This window comes from Pelodiscus sinensis, chromosome 1 (genome assembly GCF_052426305.1).
Source record: "Pelodiscus sinensis isolate ZL-2025 chromosome 1, ASM5242630v1, whole genome shotgun sequence".
NCBI lineage: Eukaryota > Metazoa > Chordata > Testudines > Trionychidae > Pelodiscus > Pelodiscus sinensis.
In genome coordinates this window covers 207,890,369-207,910,204 of record NC_143052.1, presented here as the reverse complement: position 1 = coordinate 207,910,204, position 19,836 = coordinate 207,890,369, and the positions used below count along the sequence as shown (strand labels likewise).

Below are 19,836 nucleotides of genomic sequence, written 5' to 3'. Positions count from 1 at the left end.
TCCCATGGCAACAGCGAGGCCCACAGTTTGCCTTAACCCCCCCAAGAATAGATAATGCATCATCTCTTTTAAAACGGCACTTCCCCTCCGAAACCGGAGGAAAAAATATACTGAGCTCGCTGCTTGAGCGCATATGCAAAGCATCCATCGCGTGGTAGCTTCTCTCCTTTTCTACCCCTGCCCTGGGAGGGACGAGGGGGGGAGGAAGCAGCGAAAATCAAGTGGTGCCATTATAGCGTGTGTTCTACACCCTGCAATTGGAGTCACGGTGTGCCAGAGTAGATCCCTGCTATTTAGGACTCCCTCCTCCCCAGGATCCTTTCTCGAGGTTCCCTCCCTCTTTACCCCCCGAAAAATCCGGTCTCTAAAACTAATGCGTGAAAAACGGTGGTCGTGTGTGGATTGGCTAGTATTAAAGTATCCATTGGGTGGCAGTAACAGTATCTTCTTTGACTTGCAGCAAACCAGAGAATGCATTCAATCAAAAAAGCCGATCTTGTAGAAACACTGGAATCATTTATGCATTGCAGTTTCTCTCCCTCTCTCTCTCTCCCTCCCTCCTCCTTAGGATATTTTGGGTAGATTGTGGTTATTAATCAAGACCTCCTGTGATTTGTTGTTCACTTGTCATTTTCACTGAAGATTAACATCATTCAGGACAAACCGGCATCTGATCTCCCACCCCCTTTTTATTTGGAGTTTTTATTACTGTTATTTTTATTATTTTATTTTTTGCCCGGGGGGAGTGCTAGGACCCAGGAGACATCCTTTCAAACAGCAGGGGCTGTGTGCTTTCCACATAGCAGTACAGTACAAGGAAAACCCCATCGGATCCGTTATTGCAGGATACTTGTGAAATATACCTAGGATTCTTTCTTTCTTATGGCTGCATCCTGGATCTGGAAATTTTGCATGTGCAGCAAGAGGCTTTGAAGGGCTAGACGCACAGAGATTTGCAATCAAGATTCCTTTTCTTGTCCTAGAGCTCACAGACTTGTGTGGTTCTCAGTCTTCTCCTCTTCATTCCCTCCCCCTTCTCTTGTCACCCCCCTCCCCCGCTCTTTTTTTTTTATTCTGCTTTACACCTGGATCGTATCTTCCGCGAGCAAACTGGGCACTTTCAGAACTAACGGGGGCGAATCTTGCAGGGAATCTAAGTCTATATGGAATTATCTGCTTTGATGGTGAACTTGGCACTTGTGAATGGGCATCTGGTTCGAATTATTAATTGCTAGCAAAAAAAAAAAAGAGGAGTAAATAACGTGGATTCACCGAATACGCATTGTGATGACCAGCAATTACCTTATTGACTGATATCAAGATCAGAATATTTTGGAAGACTATTGTGGGTAAGGTCATTTTCTATACGCAAAGCCCATCGATGGCATGGCTAAACTTGGTGTCTTGTAATTGAAATGGGTACTTTCATGATTGCTGGTTATACTGATGTGTGGGGTATCTAGCCATTATTGGCAGCTGAGTGAAATAACCGCAGTAGGTATTTTTGAGAGTGCATTTTGTGATAAATCAAAGCATCAGTCCTCTTCTCCCCCCCCCCCCCCACGCACCCTTGATTTATTGGAGAGTATCATGAATGCGTTCTGGGCGAACAGGCTTTCTCTGGATGTAATATGTATGGCTGGAAAGACTATATGGCAGTAAAAGGAGGACTAAGTGATAGTATCTATTTAACATAAAATCGGTTCCCCTCCGTCCGTTAAAACAAATGTGTGCAACTCTGTGCAGCAGTCTGCTGCATTTCATAGCTGCAATGGAGGTAGAGAAACCTCTTTTTTTCAAGTTCAACTTTAGGTGACAATGCTTATTAATTATGCTACAGGGCTCTGTTTCTAACGGGTGAATGTCACTGTTTATTTGGGATTACAACTGTTACTGTAAATTAATCAAGAAAATTGCAAATTGGAAAATGGTGGGGGGGGGGCACAATTACGAATATAAAAATCTGAAATGCCACTAGCCTAAAAATCGCTGGTCCACCTGATTTTATAAAATATCTTTTCACCCAGTAACTTACCCACTGAAACCTGAGCCCCACGTGCAAAGGAGTTGCAGATCTGCAACAGAGATCATAGCTTCAGGATTGCCCACATATATATGCAGCTGGCTAGGGAATTGTCTAAATCAATTACTTCTATTAACTGTGATGAAAGAGAACATCCCTTTAAATAAACCCCCAGCCAAACAAAAAAAGCGAATGAGATCAATTTAAAAACAAAAGGGCAAGGGGGGAAAAAGCCCCGAGCAATGCACCTTGTTTAATCTTTCTCTGCAAAATCAAAATTGATAGAGGGACTGGGGGAGGTGAGAGAATCAATAGTGATGACGTTGTACAATGCAATGCACTGCAATGCTAAAGTTATATAGTGTGTGCGAAAATATATGCCCCCATGTACTGCTGGTGGGTTCATGCATAATGGATGGCAGAAGATATGCAGATGTATCTGTAAGAAGGCGAGTATATTTGTGCATAATCGATGATTATGTAACTCGGTTCTATCAGTGACATCAGTCGGCGACAGTGTAATAGTGCAAGCACACTGTTTATCAGTTACTTTTGTGTTAACTTTGGAATGCTCCTGCCAGCTGGGAATGGAGAGGGAGAGAGCTGGGGGCGATCTCTTGTTCGGCTCCAGTTAAACGTTTCGCCTTTTGTGGGATGGAATGAACATGAGTCTTCCTCGCAGCGGAGTTTCCCTGGGACAGTGGCTTCACACAAGCGTCAGGCTACATAGTTGCCAACTCAGCCACACCCGTGGAGAGAGCCACATAAAATCCCCGCAACATTGCACAATGGTCCCATTGAACAGACCAGCCTGAATCTCTCAACAAGGGGTCACAATGTAACCTGTGATTTAAATACATGTCAGCAGCTGAGTGGAAGGAGCGCTCAAGTAACACTAAAACTGTGCTCCTCTCTCAAGATAAAAATGTGTCCCCCTCCAACTCTCCCTTTAGCGTTGAAGGTAGAACTGATGATTGTTTCACTCTTGTATTGGCAGTTATTGAAATGGATATTGCTGTCTGCTTATATGAGCTTTTTCTTTAGCAGCATGATGATACATTCTAGAGATGTGTGCAACATCAGCAAGGAGGGGGTGGGGAATTATCTTCAGATAAAATATACCAGTCTACCTGTTACCTTTAAAAAAACACACACAGCCCTTAAATTATCTAAATCTCATACATGCGGTAATTCATGAACAACTTTTTAAAATACATCTGAAAAGCAGGAGAGGGGGTAGAGGTGTTAGGCAGTAGTCCCTTTCAGAACGACATAGAAAAATGACTTTTTTATTGAAATGAGCACAAAAAAGTAATTGTGTATTGATATGTATTGTAGACTCAAATCACCATATCTATCTGTGCTCACAAAGAAAAGTTACTCTTCTAAACCTGACAAGCTTGTAAAAGAGTTGTTGAGGCCCCATGTCTCTAAGCGGTTTTCAGGGACATTTTTTTTTAATACAAACCTGATGAAATCTTAACTCAGCTGAAATGAAAGATCGTATCACCTGTTTGCTCCTTTCCCACTTCACTCTGGATTCAGCCTAGCCAGAATTGGCTAAATAGCTTCTCAGTTAGGAAGAGGTGAGAGGAGAGGAGGTTTTGCATTTCTTGATAAACCTGATCTCCACAGTCCTACTGTGTTTGCCAGTTGTAATACACTAGCTACCTCACAGTAACTTTGCAAAGCTTTTAGCACCAGATTAGAAAATCATTCCTGTAGATCTACTCCAAACAGCAGTATTTTAAAGTTGGTTTGCCATTAGTTCATGACTATATTTATAATTCTTTGTGGCAAGCCTGAGAAGACATTAGAAGACTTTATTAGTGTAGTTTAGGGGTTGACATTAATAGAGTATTCTGAGCAATTGGGGGGGAGGGAAATGGATGTGAAGTAAACTCCTGCTTCCATCCTTCAGGGGTCAGAATAACACTATGGCATCTCCTCTTCTAATTTTCAGAAATGCTCATGGCATTGCCTTCTTCCCCCACATACTTCCCAAAGCATAGGGTCCTCATCTCTTTTTAATTACTTGCACTGTTTCTTATACATACCTGCGTGCAGAGCTTCGAAACAATATTATTTTCAGGATAAAATAATACAAATTCAGTGGTGTAAGGAAGTGAGTAAATGATTTACAGGGGGATCTATTCTATATGAAAATTGTGATCATGTATCATACCAATATTTGTAAATATTTTGTAAGAAAATCAAGTTGCAAGAAATCAAGCTGAAACTCAAGCTTATTTTCTTAATGTCTAATGGAATATTATGGTGTTTAAAGAGTCCTAATTGATGATGATCTATCAGTCTTTCAAACCCTACTGCTTTTTTCCTCCAATAAGTTCTAAATATGCCTGGGATATTTTGAGTGGGAACTTTTCTTATTGAGATAAAATTGTAAATTATTTACACATATGAGAGAAATATTTCAGTAAACAAATATGCAGGGCCCAATCCTACTCCCATTTAAATCTGTGGTGATTTTGCCATTCACACTATGGTGACAATTGGAGGATGGCCTTTAAAGAACACAGCAGTCCATAAGGAATAACCCATGGGATGTTCCTTTGAATAAGAAAGTTCTGTTTTTGTTTCTTGATATGCAGCAGACTTGGTTTATAGCTACCAGGTAAATAGCAAAATTTGCAGGGCTGATCCTAATATTATTGTGTAATATTGATCAGCAACATTCTGCAACAGAGATGAAATATTCAGTGAGACTATTGAGACTATTAAATTAACCCCTCTTATAATTGAAACAATTCACAGATACCTGATTTGGATTTCAATTCCAATATGCTTGCACTGAAGTGTTTGGGAATATTTTTATGTTTCACAACAGATACAATATTTAAGGCTTGGCAGTCCTCTCATTTTTACAGTGCAGACTACATGGTGGCAGTTGAATCATCCAAGCACTGATTAATATGATTAAAAACGAGCAACTTATCTAGTGGTGCACTAGTTATAAAGTATAATTATAGCAGAACCATTTGTGCATCTATTGATAAGGACGTGTCAGCTTTTCTATTATAAACTCCTATCTTGTTATCCTCCATTATGTCAGGGGCTCACAAAATAAGGAGGATTTATATATAGACCATGCACAACATTAGAGCAACATTCAGCCAGTCAGGTCAGTAATTAATATATATTTTTGAAAGTCCTTTCCTGTACATCTATAAAATAACCAAAGCAGCATTATGGCCCATAAGTTCAATGATCTATTGGTATTGTTTAAAATGCAAATATGCATTAGCTGACATAGATGCTGGAACTAGAGATGCTGGAAGTGTGGCAGCACCCACTAATTTAAAGGGGTTGCTATCATATACAGGGTTCATACATTTATTCAATGGCTCTCTGCACCAACACTATAAACGTGGTTCCAGCACCCATGTTAGGTGATGGATCCCAATGGCTCTGGAGGGATAATTACAATTTTAATATGTTATTTTCATATGCTTTTATAAAGACTCTTTCCCCTTTCTTAAAAGAAATACACAATGACATCAGAAGTAGCAGCTTACAATGAGAAAAATATTTATGTAAGGATTTTAGTGTATTTTCATGGAAGTTTTTTAAATTTACATTGCTATACTGAGGTCTTTTGCAGACCACTATTCTTAGTGCAAAATGGTCAAATGTACTCATTTCAGTTGCCACAACTATGTAACACAGATGCAAAAACATCAGAAATTAATGTAGGTTTTCTCTATCCTCTCCTCCCCCCTATTTAATTATGCTTAAGTCATACAGGTGATTTCAAGTCACTTTTTGACACTATGCAATATACTGTAAATTCTGCAATAACTAGGTATAACAGGATGAGACAAGGACCAACTGCCCTCTGTACAGAGTCAATTCATGTCCAAGAATTGCACAGAATGATACTCTACTGGTCACAGTATCATGATTCCATTATGGTAGTGACTTTAGGGATGTGTGTGTATTTCTGGCTTTTGTGAATTCAGAAAGCTTTAGACATTCTTACTGGAAGTAAAAGACATTTTCATGGGAAGCTAGTGGCAATGGTCAGCAAGGGTTGTCTCTATTCCACTTGTTTTATTCTTTTTTCCCTTCACCTGAAGTTTACAGAGGAGACACTGGCATTAATAGGCTTTTGGAAGCCCTCCACTTAAAGGAGGGAGAAGATAGAGAACAGGGCAAGAGGATGTGCTCATGTTAGAGGTTGCATAGAAGATATTGAAGAGGCAGGATTACTTTTGCATTTTGTTTCCCCCAGTTGTATGTTGTACCATCTGGTGTCTCTCCTTACTGTAATCTCTTTGGTGCAAAGACCATCTTTTCATTTATATAGGAACTAGCACAACAGGACCACCAGCCACTGTTGCATAAATAAACATTAATTAATTAATTACTTAAATCAAGAGTGAGAGAAAGTGCATGGATCCTGTTTATTACCTTGAACAAACAGCAAAATTTACCATGAAGTTATAGTGCCAAGAAGAAGCAAAGAGGCATCCAGGCTATTTACCATCTCCTTCATTGCTCTATCGATAGGAATCAATGATTGTATTGTGGTGTATGAAAATATTGAAGGATATTGGGAAAATCAGCTGAGTCTCCTGTTAACCATTTCTCATTGAGAAAAGATCCAATGAAACTAAATTGCTGCATATTTAAAACTGTTAAAGTAATATACTCTTTGCCATCATTCATAACTAACCTTTGGCTCTCATTGACACAGGATATTATTAAAACGAAGAGTTCAGTAGGAATGAAAAAATGACTAGATAAGTACATTAATAAGAAGAATATCACATGAAGTTACAATAGCTATGATAAAATACACCTAGAATATTAACTCTTATACCGTAAAGATGTAAGCCAAATGCTAATAACCTTTATGTTAACATATGGCATTTATAGATGGTGGCCTTGTGCTCCTAAATCCTCATGTACTTCTGAAAAATCTGTTTGTTGTTTTATAATTGTCCATTAATGAGAGTTTCTTCTGAAAAATCTGGCACTTGGAAACAGGTTGTCTGACTATATATACCATAGGTGTGATCTGTGTTAGCAATTACCCTTGTGAGTTATTGTCCTAGATTAACTATATACATTTTCCAGATTGAATTAATTATTGTTTTATTGGTGCTGATGAGGCAAACTCATTTTGCTATTGAAAGACCTGATCCAAAGTCCATTGTAATCAATGGAAAGATGCCCACTGTATTTTATACAGTTTTAATATTGAATTACACTGAGTTTTGTTAGTTTCTGTGGGAAAAAAAGTAAAACTTAATGTCACTTGATTTTTTTAAACATTAGCAATAATTTAAAAAGGGAAATATTATAAACTTTAATGGAAGTCAAAAAACCTTATCCATCTTGATCAACATCCATCATAGTAGGAGATGCAGACTCTCCGTTTCTGTTCCTCCATAATGGGAAATACTTTGGTTCTGGAAGAGACATTGCATAGATAGACTATTTCTCAAGACTTTCACACACTATGGTGAAAAGCACAGTATAAAAATACAGAAAAATATAGAACATAAATGTAAAGACTGTGCTAGTTTATTCAGAAAAGCTCAACAATTAATCTGCCTATAAAATTTTCAGTTAGATGGGCATATCTTTTTCCTCCTTCTCTATCCAGTGTTTTAGAATGTTTATTCCATTAAAGGACAAATATGTCAAGGGGCATATAGTATACATCTATTGATTAGTGCCCACTTACAACGGAACATTCTTTATGTGTATGTGCATTTGTATATGTGTGTTGTTAAGAAAATCGAGTACTAAAGGACCAAGCCTCTTACACTTCAGATTACTAATCTGATTGAAAGAGCTTTTTTTATTGTACATCCTAGAATTATTTGTCAGCATCTAGATTAGGAAAAAAATGGAAAGTTTTGGGAAATATCAAAATAAAAGACACCAGCACTCCAGTTGAAGTAATTAAAAATGAGAGAATGAAACTGAGGACAAATTAAGAAATAAGGTTCAATTGCATTATTAGATTCAATTGGGTTATTGTTTGCATGTTGGAACTACTAGAGTTGATAATACTAGCAAATATCAGTCATCTGAGGGAGCATTACCTTGTGAGTAAGACATTACATTAGAATTTACGAAGCCTAGGTTTAATTCTCATCAATGATTTCCAATATGATAAAAAAGCAACTTTTTTTCTTTTTTCCTCAGTTCCTGATCTGTAAAATATAAATTATGTTAATATTTTTCTCCAGCCTGGTGTTCTCAACCTGCATTCTCAACTATTTAGTTGGGGTTGTCTTCCTTTGTGTGTCAAAATTTTGTCTAATTTTTTTTTTCAACTGAAAGCAGGGTTCATGCAAGCTTTTGTTTTGCAGGGAAAGTGGCTGCTTTCCTCCAAAACAATTTTGATGTTTAATTTGAAAATGAACTTTTTTGGTTTTCACCTCAAAGTTTTATTTTTTTCCCCCACAGTGAAAAGTTTAAATTTTCCACTGTCCATTTTGATGACATTCTTAATTCCTAGACATTTTCAGTAGGGTGGGAAAAAGGACAATATCTGACTATCTGTTATGGTAGAATATTAATTTAGTCTCAGTTTGAGTTTTTAACTGTTAAATATAGTACAAACAATATGGGAAGAGTGATGTGTTTTTGTTTGTTTGCTTTAAAATACTAATCCACAGTCTTACATTTTCTTCAAAATCAGTTTGCTTACATCTGCATCAGTACAGTTTGAATACAAATACTTATTTTGTATTTGTTAGGCATAAAAATAACAACCGCACCTTCTCTTCTTCCATATGTAGCATCAGCATCTCATCTTTGTCGATACAATTATTTAAATTTTTTTAAATAAAATATTTTGGTCTTTTGTTTCTGTTATAGATGCCAACACTCCATCCATATTTTTGCTTCCATTCACCATGATTCTGACCCACTGTCCATTGAAGTAAATGGAAAGGCTTCCATTGATTTCACTGGGTAATGGATGAGATTCCTGAATCTAAAATCTAAAGTTTTGGTCGGCTAGCGTACCTACCTAGCAATACAGGACCGTAATCTGTTGCACATTTACTAGACATATCTTTTGACAAAGCCAGTTTTTCAAACATGCAAAAAGATGTAGGGCTACCTCCATTTCTTTGGGAGATCATTCCACCAGCTAGAGGATCTTGTTTTTTATTTGAAGCCTTTTTACCTATTAGTATTACATTAACAAAAAAAATAAAGAAAACCTCTCCCAGTGTTTCTGCCATTCTGACTGCCATCTCTTTGGGCTAATTCCAACTCTCTGCTTCAGTAGAAGGCCAGAACACAAAGCTCAGTGATAATGCCAGAAGCAGTCCCTCTGTCACATCAGACTGTGGTAGTCTGATAACATCCGTCAGCCTGAAGAAGCAAAGCAAGCTTGATACACACCAAATGGGTAAAGTCCATGGAGTTCCTATGCCTGGGGAGACCTATTCCCCTGAGGCTTTCAAATTCTGGTAAGCAGCTCTCTAAGTCCTGGTCTACACTAGGGCTGTTGTTATTTCAGAATAACAAGCAGAACATGCACACTACCAAGCTGGTTATTTTGAAGTAACTCCTGCTTTCCATGAGGAATAACACTTATTTCAAAATAGTGTTAGTGTGGATGCTCCACTGCTGCTATTTCAAAATACTTATTTGGGGAGTTATTATTTCCAAATAAGTTATTTCAAAATAATGTCCTAGTGTAAACATTCCCTAAAGGTTTATGTAATACTGGACATTTTTATCTGCTCTTAAAACATCAGTGGGTATGAGGGGTAATAATAGCAAGTGAAGCAAGGGTAAACTGATTTCACACACATAAATTCCTGATACAGTTCTGTGTTACTCTAGGCTTATTCCTGATGTAGCTCACATGAAGCTGTTTCATTCAACTTTGCCAGATTGAGTCAAATATGAATCTTAAATTTAAATACTATTACATTAATATTAATGAGTAAAGATCACAGACATATTTATTAAATTAACATAAAACAACTCATTGTTAGCAAGCAGGAAAGTCATAGTACAGCCCCTGCAATGCCATCAAAAGGCTATTACATGATGGCACCAAATGATTTTCTTACTAAAAATCTAGTATCTTTTAAAATATAGATGACAACACAGGAAAAAAGTAAATAAACCTTGCCAACCATCTCAAGGGCATGATTACAAAATAACTCATTGAAGTGTTTTCCTGGGTGTTTTCTGGGATGTCTTCTGAACAGTTGGTTGTTTCTGATATATATTTGGAATGTTTTGTTTTCCTTCTCCCAACTTTAATTTCTATTAGGTCATCTTGCATATCATACATTTAACTATGCCAGATTGTGCCAGGTTCTTATACTAGTTATGTATGGAATAGGTTCATTGTATTTCTCCTTCATTTAATAGAGTAGCTCCAGGTTTACATGATATCAAACTATACATAAATGCAAAGAGTACGACAATTCAAAAGTAAAGGCTCAGATAGGAGCAGTAGTGGCAAATATGTTGCACATCTTTATTGCAACTTCATTATATTTTAACCGTCATAACAATGTATCCAGTTGCACATGTAACTAGAAATACTGAAACAATCAATAAAGCAAGTATAGAATATGGAAAAGTTAATATTACCTTAATTCTAACTATGTAAACCATAATTCTACCATCATAAACCATAATTCTACATCCCTTGACCTGACTGGTATGATTTGCAGTTATAAAAATCTTTCTTAGTACAATGGAAAATTTTCACATCTCATTTACTTAATCATCTTTTAAAGAAAAAAAGGTTGCTTGGGTGTATTATATTCCCATTTAAATGTTGTTGAATCAGTTTGTGCTTTGCTACAGTGAATGGGGTGGGTTGAGTTTCCAACCAGAGTACCATTGTTTCAGAGTCTTCTGTCAGATTATTTTGTAGTGTTCTATCAGGCTTCTCAAGAGAAAATATATTTTTTTCTTTTAAAATGAAGGTTTAGAATGTGCAGAATATTTTAGAATGAAACAAAAATAGTAGTGAAATCCTAAAATCATAGGCTCTTTAATTTTCCTCAAACTATTAATAGTAGTTGTTGATTTGAAGGATGGCTCTGTTTTTGTTTCAAAATTGAGGGGTGAGGGAACAAATGAAAGAGATGGGAAAGAGATATGACAAAACAGTGAAATACTTTTTGAGATTAGCTAAGTGTCTAGTCCCATTAATTGTAAAATATTTTCATTCTTTTTTTTTCTCCTCCCCAAAGTGGTATCCCAAACTTCCCTCTGGTATCCTGTGGCTGGAGATTTGGGTTCTTTAATAATTAAATAATCCATATAACATACAATTCACTTTATTTTCTGTGCTTCTGGTATTGATAATAATAATAACTAATAATAATAATAACAGTGATGAATGAAGCTGAGTTTGCTGCTACTTTTGCTATATTTATTCTGGGGATGAATGGGAACTTCAGCATTCATGGCTGTCAAGACAGCAGTTGAATGATGACTAAAATTTTCTTTTAAAATATAAAACTGTAATGAAATTAAAAACCTTCATATGAGTCCATATTTTATATGGTATCTGTCTGTGTTCTAGTCATATATTACATATGTCCAGAAATATGGATTTGTATTTGATGAATGGACTTATACATTCCCATCAATGATCCCTTTTGACACACATTACTACTCAACACACACATATATAGGATTTATATAATACATTTTCACTGAGATTTCCAAAGCTGGAAAGTTTGTAGATACAAGTCCCATTGAAATTAATGGAGCTGTGTGGCCAAAGCCCCTCACTAGCTTTGATATATCTGACCCTCTACTCCAGGCCAAATTATGGCCTGGGTTCATTACAACGCATGACTGATAGGGGAGTATACAGTACTCATACATTCATGCGCCAACTACCTGTATAACCCTGTTGTGAAATGTCCCATCTAGTGGCACTGAGACCACTTACAGAGACAAAAATGAGTCTGCTCCACAACCTTAGCTAGTAGGCTGCATGGCTTTTTGCTCATGTGTCTCACTAAGCTCTAGAGGTCCTAGGTTCAATTTTGTCTGTAGACAAGATGGGTCTGTCAGTGTTACACCTGCACCACAACTAGCAACACAGCAAGGATAGCAGCCTCAGCAAAGATGCTGCTAGTCTCTTCTTTGTTCAAGTGAGTATCATGGAACCAGATGAGGCAATGCTACCTACAAATGATTCAGCACTGCAGTTCTGCCACCATATCAGGCTGCAGACCCTGCATGGGAGAAACAGTAGTAGGAGCTTCAAGAAATGGACTGATTCCCTGAGTGTCAGTCTCTCTGTTCGAAGGGTTTGTGCAAGGACATGATGACCTTAGGGCCCATCAGTAAAGCTATGACGGAGCCCTTAGAGAGCAGGCAACAACGCTGTGATGCATTCAAAAATGTTACATAGCGTCAATGTGGTTTGAAATTATTTTTATTTTTTAAAGTGAACAGAAAAAAACAGACCCACAGTGATTAATTGTTCAATGAGTTTTACCCAACTATGAAGGAGTTAGATAGAAAACCTCCCATTGCTTGGACTTTCCTACTTGTATCCCTGGTCCGGATCTCCTTTTAGAAAGTTAAACTAACTTGTGGCTGAACATTTCCACCATAGAGTGGCTTAGTGCAGGGGACATGAGGCGTGATGATGAGATTAGGCTTTATGGAGTATTGTGAGTTGTTGGGGAAGGAAGACTGGTCCAGTAGTTAAGGGACCAGAGAGACCCGAGTCCAGTTCTTTGCCTTACCACAGACTTCCTGGTTACCTTGGGCAAGTCAGTTAGTTTGTCTGTCTGCCTCAGTTCCCCATCTATAAAATGGGATAAATGGTATTGCCTACATCACAGGGGAGCTGTGAAGATAAAGACCTTAGAAAATATGAGGCACTACTTTATAGTGAATCATTTAAGTACCATAAAAAGAGATCTCAAAAGATGGGCATAGTAGAGTATTTCAGGGCTTGGTGGGGAAACAGGGCTGCTGTTTGAGAAGGACAGAGGCACAAAGAGGAAGGACAGCAGTATCATGGTCTTCAGTTACTCAGCAGAACATTAGTCATGCTGCATTCTTCTTCTGAATGCATGGTTAAGCATCACAAGTGTTCTGCAATTTTCACTCAGGATTCTTGTTGTGCAGATGGTGCCTCTCAATTATTGTAAACTGATTGCTTTAAATGTAACTTTTTCATCAAGTGCTTCACTGCTGGCTCTTAACTCCAGCACCTGTGATACACAGCAAAACCACAAGGAAATGCCATGATTTATGAAATACTGAAAGCCGACAAGGGCTGATGTATGTGTCACATTAAGGGTTAGCCAAGCAGGTAAGTTCATTTTGCCTGAGTGTTTGCTTCAAGTCTGGAAATATTTTATTCTTCTATCACTGACCTCTGTCTCTTTTCTCATACATCTTCCTTTAAATGTTTGTGTGGTACAAGTCCAACTAGACTGTGCAACTCAGATTAACTGAAATAAATTAGTCGAAAACAGAGACTTTGGTTCTTAAATACTTAAATACCATTAGAAACAAACACCCTTTGGGTACACACAATTAAGGAAGTAATTGTAAGTGGACAGTCAGAGATGTATGTCTTGTGTATGTCCACTGAGCAACGTAATTATCCTTTAATAGCATAAACACTATATGATACTGAAGAGGGGCGGATTAGGAAAAAAAGGCGTGGTCTAACTAAAAATTAAAAGGAACACCGCTGATTAATTTGCTGAATTTTTCAGAATAAACTAGCCAATCTTTACCCTTGTGTCCTAAATTTCAGTTTGTTTGTATCTCTAGGGTTTTTAATTGTGCTTGTTATCTGAATGCATGTTTAATATTGTACCTGTAAAATGCCTTTGTCTGAACAAAAACATGGCCACATTGTAAAGGAATAGAAAATGAGATCTCTTAAGGGTTTTTTTCTTTGTTTTTTATTACTTTAGTTAAGATCTCGCTACATATGTATTGAGAATATAAAAGGTTTTTCGCCAAGCAGGTCTTTAGAGGCTATATGTTTCATACCCTTCTTCACAGTTGTATTTTACTCCCTTGCTCCATTCTAAAAACTTCAGAGCTCTGACTTTCATCAACAATAACAGCACTGCCAAATTGGCTAGACAGGTTAATGCAGAGCAATGAGAGGCTCATCTTTCCATGTCACCTACTGCCCGTCAACCTCAAGGGCGAATGCTATTTCCGCAGTCTTGCAGACTCTCCCAGCCTCATTGTTGGGAATACAAGCTTGTCTCATGCTCTGATCCCTTTATGTGGTATTGTGTACTTACGTGCCTGTGGCTTGGGGTTTATACTTCGGGAATAAACAAAGGAAATTCATGGTTTCCCATCCTCAAGAAAAAAAATACCCCTTCCAGAACAACTCTCCTTTAATCACAAAATTGACCAAAAATGTGTTCCTCACTTAGGAAAACTGTAATGCACTGAGCATTCCTTCAGGTAACCAGGCATTATTATGTATGTTTCTTCTGAAGGTAGTACTGCTTACAAATGCCAAGCAAGGCCTTATAGTGAGAGTTTTCTCCCTCTAAGGGTATGTCTAGACTACAGGGTTTTGTCGACAGAAGTTTTGTCGACAGATACTGTCGACAAAGCTTCTGTCGACAAAGAGCGTCTAGACTACATTCAGTTCTGTTGACAAAGCAAGCTGCTTTGTCGACAAAACCCTGTAGTCTTGACACAACCCTACATGCAATATCACCTTCTGTCGACAGAACTCTGTCGACAGAAGGCATTATTTCTCGTCAAATGAGGTTTACCAGCGTCGACAAAACTGCTGAGTTCTGTCGACATTATGTCAACAGAACTCAGCAGTAGTGTAGACGCAGGTATAGTTTTGTCGACAAAAATCCACTTTTGTTGACAAAACTCTAGTAATTACATACTCCGTGTCACACATTGTAGCCTTGCACACTTGTTAATATAGACTTCCAATCCCAGTGAGGGGTGGAAGCAAAGGGAATGTGCTATTTCCTCTGTTTGTGTTGGCACGGTTCTGTATTATGGGAAGGAGATAAGATGATTCACAAACCTAAGGGTAGGAATGGGAGAAAGTGGGGCAGGGAGAGGTAGGGGGAGTTGCTGTTAGCTTGGGAGTAGAGTTGGAGTTCACAGTCTTTTCTTTGTCTGTCTAAATGACAGAGGAAAGATATAAATGGTGCCTCATGTTTAATCTCCTAGGGGTTACTTCTTAAAGCACTGCAGAGTAGCCATGTAGAAGAAAGACTGAGCTGCTATGAAAATGGAACCACCTGCAGCTGACTTCCAAGAGTGGTTATAGGGATCGACACAGACCCAATTAAAGGTCCAGTTTTCATGACAGCCAAATAATTGGCTTGTTTAAGTCTGTGGAAATTCACATGGCTGACATAACCTGTAGAAGAAGGGGTTCATGATAAATCATTTCTGGAAGTCTCAATATCAGGACCCTATCAAAGTAATCTCTCCACTCTAATTCTGCAAAAAATAAAATTTCACTGAGGAGAAGAGTGTTAAAATGTCTGGTGGCAGCTGAGGTAACTAGCTGGCTGGCACAAAGGAGCTGTCTAGATTGGAATGGGCAAGGGGAAGAGAGATCTCTTGATTTAATAGTGACTCTGAGCAGACTGAAGAGAGTGTTTCCTTTAGAAGCCCACCTACCTTTCTTGGGAGCACCTGGGTGGATACTTGCCTGTGGATTGACTGACCCCCTACTTGAAAGATGTGGGGCCTATCAAAACTTTCAGGTAATTGCCTCTGAGGGTTATCACACTCTCTGGTTCAGGCTTCAACAGACTTAGCTCAGAGGTATCTCATCAAATGGGGTAAACATTATCAGTATCTAAATTCCTCACAATTTTAATAGTAATTTTCTTCACAATGCCCTGGTGAGGTAAGGCAGAGAGAGACTGAATGACTTGCCTAAGGTCACACAGGAAGTCTCTGATGAAGCAGGAACTTAAAGTTGGGTTTCTCAATTAGGTTAATTCTGTAACTACTGGACAATCCTTTCTTTTGGCTATCTCTTGAGCTGTTAGTGCTTAATACCTAGTAATAACTAGATGATGGAATTTATGTTCTTATCACACCACTGTGTTAAAATGGAAACTGCACTTTTTGATTATTTATTTGAGTCCGAAGAATTATAGGAGAAGAAAGAGCATTTTTTCCTATTAAGCAATCATTCTGTAAATGTAAAATTAATAGCTTTTAAATCCAGTAAGGACCAATGTGATCTGTCTCGCCTCCTGCATAATACAGGTGGTAGGATGTTGCTAAACTAATTTCTGCTTGAAGTCCAACAAACAGTGGATGAATTAAAACCTCTCTTTTTAGAAAAACATCTCCTCTTGATTTAAAAATTTTCACTGATGGAGAATCCACCATGACCTTTAGTTAGGCACTCCAATGGTTAAGTACCTTCATAGTTCAAAGTTTGTATTTTATTTCTACTCTGAATTTGACTAGCTTTGACTTCCAGTCATTGGATCTTGTTATAGATTTGTCTGGTTGATTGAGGAGCTGACTATTTTCAAATTTTCATTTTCCATGTAGGTGCTTATAAGTTACGATCAAATCATCCTTTATTTTGCTAAGATAATAATGAGCTCTTTCAGTTTCTCAATACAATGAATGTTTTCCAGTCTCTAATCAATCTTGACTCTTCTATGAAACTAATGTTTCAACATTTTGCCTTAGGTGTGCACACAAGAACTGCACACAATATTTAATTTGTAGTAGTACCATTTTTAAAAACAAAGGCAATATAGATTCTCTACTCCTACTCAATGTTTCCCTGGTAATGTCTCAGAGAATCACATTCCCCTTTTAATCACATGTTACACTATAAGTTTATATTCCAGTCCTGCTCCCACTTTTTTTTTTTTTAAGAAAAAAGAAATCTCTGCTTACCAGGATTGAGTCCCATGTCCTGTAAGTATGGCTGCATTTTTTTCTATATTTGCCTTTACATGTGGCTGTATTGAAACACATATTATTTCCATGCCCCAGTTTACCTACTGATCCAAGTCATTCTGTATTGGTCAAATATCTTCAATATTTGCTACTCCCCTAATTTTTATCAGTATTGACTTTGTTTCATTCCAGATAATTGGTTTAAAAATATGAAATAACCTAGGATCAAGAACTGATTTTTCAGGACCCCACTAGAAGCACACCAACTTGATTATAGCCACTATTTACAATTACGTTTTGAGACCTATCAGTTAGCTCATATTAGTCCATAAAATGTATGCCATGTTGATCTTTTTGCATTCTTTCAGTCACTTTAATTATCATGAAGTCATGTGGTGTCATGTCCGATGCCTTACAGAAGTCAAAGTATATTACACCAACACTATTACCTTTTTCAACAAAAATGAATTAATTAGTTTGCGACTATTCTTAGACCTAGTACATCATGATGTCTGCTACTGATGAATGCTTTGATCTGTGACTTGTCCTCCAACAACCACTCCCAAACCACAAAGACATTACTAAAATACATTTGTGGAATAATGTCTTCTGAAAAATGAAGCTTATACAATGATAGCAACATATTTTGTACACTCATAGAAGGATTCACAACATTCTAATCCAAGTGCAAACCACTGTAATTCAGGTTTTGAATATAGTTGACTTTCTTTTTCTAGTTAGTTTAATGTTTAAAAAAGGCTCTTTCGTTGTGTAGAGTTGGGTTGGCAGCCATGTAAAATGGTTGATGCACAATCATGGTGTCTTACGCAGTACAAAATGTATTTTTAGTTTTCTATCAAAAGTAGAAGAGGGTAGTTTGGGAGCTGACTGATTCCTAGAACAAGCTACAGTAAAACTCCGATGGTCTGGCATCTGATGGTCCGGCACCATCAGGAACCCGGAAATGCTCCGGGCAGCCGGACCATTGGAGCTGCTCTGCCCCCAGTTTCTCCGATTTAGCCGCTGCTAAAACTGACCAGCGGCTGAATCGGGGAAGCCGGGGGCAGAGCAGCTGGGGGTTCAGCACTACGGGACTAACCTGGCAGCACTGCAGCTGCTCTGCTGCAGGCATCCCTGATTCAACCGCTGCTGAAACTGACCAGCAGCAGCTGAATCAGGGATGCCTGGGGCAGAGCCGGACTATCGGAAGGGGGGGCTATGAGGGGTCTGGGATGGCATCCCCCCACCCCACTCCCCTCATAGCCCCTCCTTCCAATAGTCTGGCATAGCTGATAATCAGGCACCCCCTGGGTCCTAAAGGTGCCGGATTATTGGAAATTTACTGTATATTTTAAAAAAACTGTTCTAAAATAATTCTATTTACAATGACTCTTATGCCTGTGAGGCTACGTCTACACTGGCCCTAAATTCCGGAAAAGGGATGCAAATCAGGTAAGTCAGAATAGGGAAATCTGCGGGGGATTTAAATATCCCCCGCGGATTTAAATAAACACGTCCGCCACTTTTTTTCTGGCTTGGGGAAAAGCCGGAAAAAAGCATCTAGAGTGGCGCGATCCTCCGGAATAAAGCCCTTTTCTGGAGGATCTCTTATTCCTACTTTCACGTAGGAATAAGAGATCCTCCGGGAAAGGGCTTTATTCTGGAGGATCGTGCCAGTCTAGATGCTTTTTTCCGGCTTTTCCCCAAGCCGGAAAAAAAGCGGCGGACGTGTTTATTTAAATCCGCGGGGGATATTTAAATCCCCCGCGGATTTCCCTATTCTGACTTACCTGATTTGCATCCCTTTTCCGGAATTTGGGGCCAGTGTAGACGTAGCCTGAGGGTTTGCCTGCACAGCTTGCAGAAGCAAGCTTTCCATCCTGGGTCAATTGTGGCTTTCTAAAAAGAGGAGTGTAGGCACACTTTGAACTTGCAGCTCAGGCTCTGAAACCTAAGAAGGATGGGATTTAGATCGTGAAATTCAACTTGAAAGCTTTCTCTACACCATCATCTTTAGAGCACCAGTGCAAGCCTTGCTAGCCCAAATTTGTTAAGCAGGCCTAGGAGGCTCATGTCTATAGGCTATGTAGACCTATTTCAGGAAAACATCCCCTACTCAGGACAGAACTTTTATACACGTTTAAGTTCCACCAACGTCAGTGTGACCCAAGGTATATATTTAAAGGTAAGGACTTCCTTTTAAGTGCTGGATAAAACCAAGGAAAACATCCCTAGGCACGCCCTGCTCAAAAGAGTTAACATTTTATATTGCCAAAAGAATATTAATTGTTCTTGTGTTGGGCACACCTAAAACTTGATTCTGGGGTTAGAGAGATTGCTGCTTTGAGATTTTCCCTGAATGACCATTTTACTGAACTGAACATTTTAAATGCCCCGACCACCCATAAGCATACACACCACTTCTGTATGTGGTGATGATACCTAGAGCTCTATGATAAACCACAGATCCATGCGATATGAAATCTATTCATCCATCTATCATGTGCCCTCAACCCTTGAATTGGCTTCTCTACTTCAAGCATTTCAAATGCTTTGGCATATTCATGTGATGCTAGATTTTAAAATCATCCTGCAAGAGAATTGTCTCATTCTTTCCTCTTAGATACTACATTTTCTTCTCTCCAAAATCTCACCTGCTGTTGGCCCATGAAGGGCATTATTCAGTCCCTTATCAGGGATAGGTTTCAGTTCTGTAATCTTGTTACTCTAAGCTCTAGTTACAGAAGAGTCAGGGTGGCTGACAGACTTGCTGGGCCCCCTGGACAAGATGGCAGGAAGGTTCCACACCCACAGAAGGGTTGGGAGGCTAGTCTCTTCCAGACATCGAATCAGCACTATTTGAAGCATGCTGCTCGGGGCTCAGCAGCAATGTAGAGGATCCTGTTGGGAGACTTGGAGAGGGT

General features: G+C 38.5%; 1 protein-coding gene across 2 annotated transcripts in view; it reads left to right on the top strand.

The window, feature by feature from the left end:
• Positions 1 to 501: 501 nt before the first annotated feature.
• Positions 502 to 19,836, top strand: part of IL1RAPL1 (interleukin 1 receptor accessory protein like 1) — a 1,174,742-nt gene continuing 1,155,407 nt past the window's right edge. Inside the window, exon 1 of one of the 2 annotated variants that reach the window (XM_075913279.2) lies at positions 502 to 1,349. The gene's annotated coding sequence lies outside the window, so the exon portion shown is untranslated. The remainder of the gene's footprint in view (positions 1,350 to 19,836) is intronic. The other variant, XM_089774688.1, reaches the window with a different exon arrangement.